Source organism: Dicentrarchus labrax, unplaced genomic scaffold (genome assembly GCF_905237075.1).
Source record: "Dicentrarchus labrax unplaced genomic scaffold, dlabrax2021, whole genome shotgun sequence".
NCBI classification, from domain to species: Eukaryota; Metazoa; Chordata; class Actinopteri; family Moronidae; genus Dicentrarchus; species Dicentrarchus labrax.
In genome coordinates, this window is record NW_026136898.1 from 30,246 (window position 1) to 32,983 (window position 2,738).

The 2,738-nt window shown below is 36.2% G+C and overlaps 1 long non-coding RNA gene across 1 annotated transcript; it reads right to left on the minus strand.

The window, feature by feature from the left end:
- Positions 1-1,040: 1,040 nt before the first annotated feature.
- On the minus strand, positions 1,041-2,401 carry LOC127360616 (uncharacterized). The gene is made up of 3 exons (XR_007883838.1): positions 2,098-2,401; positions 1,558-1,636; positions 1,041-1,096 (listed from the first exon to the last, which is right to left on the minus strand). It is a non-coding gene; the product is annotated as an uncharacterized LOC127360616 (long non-coding RNA).
- Positions 2,402-2,738: the final 337 nt, after the last annotated feature.

Below are 2,738 nucleotides of genomic sequence, written 5' to 3' on the forward strand. Positions count from 1 at the left end.
GGCTGTACAGCAGTCAGTGAGTCACCTTTTGACCCTCTTAATTTCTGAACACAGCAGCTGTAACAATGTTAGACCATTATTCCGTAACATTTCATCCAAAAGCAGTTTTTGCGGATTATTGGATTATTATTGTTTCTACAGCAAGGTATGTTTTAACAAAAATCCAATGTTCAAAAAGAATATAATAAACAAAATATTCCAAACTACTAAATAAATGTAAAACAGAGGAGGATCTGTCAATTTACACAAGCCAAACATAATTATATGAGTAAAAATACAGTATATCATGCACGTAAAACAAAATTATTCAGTGACACAAAATCTGCAAGATGTTAAAAACCTCTTAAATTAAAAACAATGAAACATAATTCTGTTCATTTGAAATTCTGTTTCAAAGCAACAACAAAAAAGCAAATGAGGAAACGTATGTACAAGAGAACAAGACATTCTGAAAAATAGTTTTAAAAATAGGCAGAGCAATACAGAAGTGTGATCTATTTCTTCTCACTTTTTTTTTTAAATTGAACCTGGGCATATTCACATTCCACTTCCTTCTTCACATTTCTAGGCTCTACATTGTCAATTATAGGCTTCCCATCTCCATTGCGTTGCTCACAGATTTTCTGCTCATGCCTCCCACCATGCACCTCTCCTCCTCAAGATAGGAGCTACCAGGTTGATCCATGTCCACAGCATCACCTTCCTTCTTCTTCTTCTTGCTCTTGCTCTTCCAGTTCACATTCGCGCAAACCACGTCGCTGCCTCCTTCATTCTTCTTCTCTAAGTTTTTATCGGCTCCTTCTGCATTGTTTGGCCCAGAGCTTGCTGAGTCGGCGTTGTTTGGGCCAGAGACAGCTGCAGGAGGGGCGACATCTTCCTGTCTCAGCACACTGGCGTTGATAGAAATGTCGTCTTCTGTTGTGTTGGGTACCTGCAATTAAAGAGAAGACATCAATGGTACACATATTCTGCTAATCCAAATTTAATTACTTAATTCTAAGTATAAAATCCCCCCGTACCTCGTTTCCCTCTCCACTTGTTAAGTTGACTCATAGCAAGGGTGCCCTTAGGAAGATTATGGCGAGTCTTCTGAGCTCTGAAAAATACAGTAGAACATTTAACCTACATGGTTATATTTGATTCATCTTTTCCCACTGCTCATTTATTAATCAACAGGATGAAACCGTTGATCACAAACTGAAAATCTACGCCAACATATGACAAACATAGACAAACTGAATCTACAAAAGAGGATCAGCTGTCAAAGGTGTCTAACAAATAGGGATATGATGGACATGAATATTACCCACCAGTTTCATGGTTCTCTGTGGAAGTCATAATAAAGATAAAAAATGTATAAGTTTGATATATAAATGAGGTCCCAGGTCTCCGCAGAACATGGTTTACAGATACAGCACAAACTATTACAAGTGTTAAATTGGTTCTGATGGATGAAGACCCAAACAAACACTCACAGAAGTCCAAGTAAAAGTTAGTAATAGCAGTTGTGTGTGGAAGGGAATGTCTGAACATTTTGTCTCCAAGCTGTTACCGTACCTGTTGACTAACAGCAGAGCACATACTAGTACTAGCAGTGCAACAACTATGATGATGAAGACTGTCAGTGTCACTTGGTCTGAAACATACAAGGGACAGTGGAAGATTAGGATAAAGAGGTAACTCAGACATGAGACAATTATTCTGATAAAAGTTTGGACATTGAACTGTTTAAAGAATTCAAGGAAACAAGGAACGTCTTTTTATCACTACTAACTGATTTATGCTTCTTTCTTTTTATCAAGAAAGAAAGTATATATGCATAACTTTGAGAAAAACATTTTAACAACATTTCATTGAACAAAATGATACCTTTGGATTAGTTACAGTGTATCACTACCCATGTTTACAATTAATGTGGCAGTAAAAAATATTTTGGGGCATTTCTGATTCAGTATTTCAAACACAAATAGAGGAAATATTAAGGTATGTTGATGAGTAGTCATTAGTCACATAAATATAATAGTAATAATAAAATATGAATTTGAGAAATCCCTGAAAGTTTCTAAAACATCAATAAAACTTTGGAACAACACATACATTGTGCAGATGTTTGAGGCTCAAGGCTGTAGAAATAAAACCTCTGAGTAGCAGATCCCAGAGAGTTGGAGCTGCGGCAGAGCAAAGTGGAAAGATTCCTCCATTGTGGTTGATTCACAGTGATGATTATCCTCAGACCTGTCTCATTTAGAGGCTCATTGCTGATTGCAAATGTGTCTGAGTGATTGACAGGTAACCCATCCAAATACCACTGTAAAGTGGGAGAAGGCTTTCCCACAGTCTCACAGGAACAGTTGAACTGGTCTGTGGTTTTGGTGCAATCCAGAGGAGAACAGGATCTGTGGAGCAACTGTAATGAATGCAGAGAAGACCGACAAGTTAAGAGTCAAATAAAGTCATTTTTAATCAAGTTCACAAAAAATGAAAGACAAGATGTACTGATTAAACAAAATAATTGTTGAGAAGTTGTGAGTTAAGACTGTCATGAAGTCCATTATTCTATATATTTGAACTCATTGAAGGCTTTATTCTGCTATAATAATTTCATTTCTGGAACAATTTTAACCAGGGTTAGGTTAATTTAACCAGTGGGGAGAAATATATGTATTTAGATATGATTTTGACACATAATGTATGGCAAGATTATGTCATTAGTAAAAAGAAGTAAAATATTTTATAAA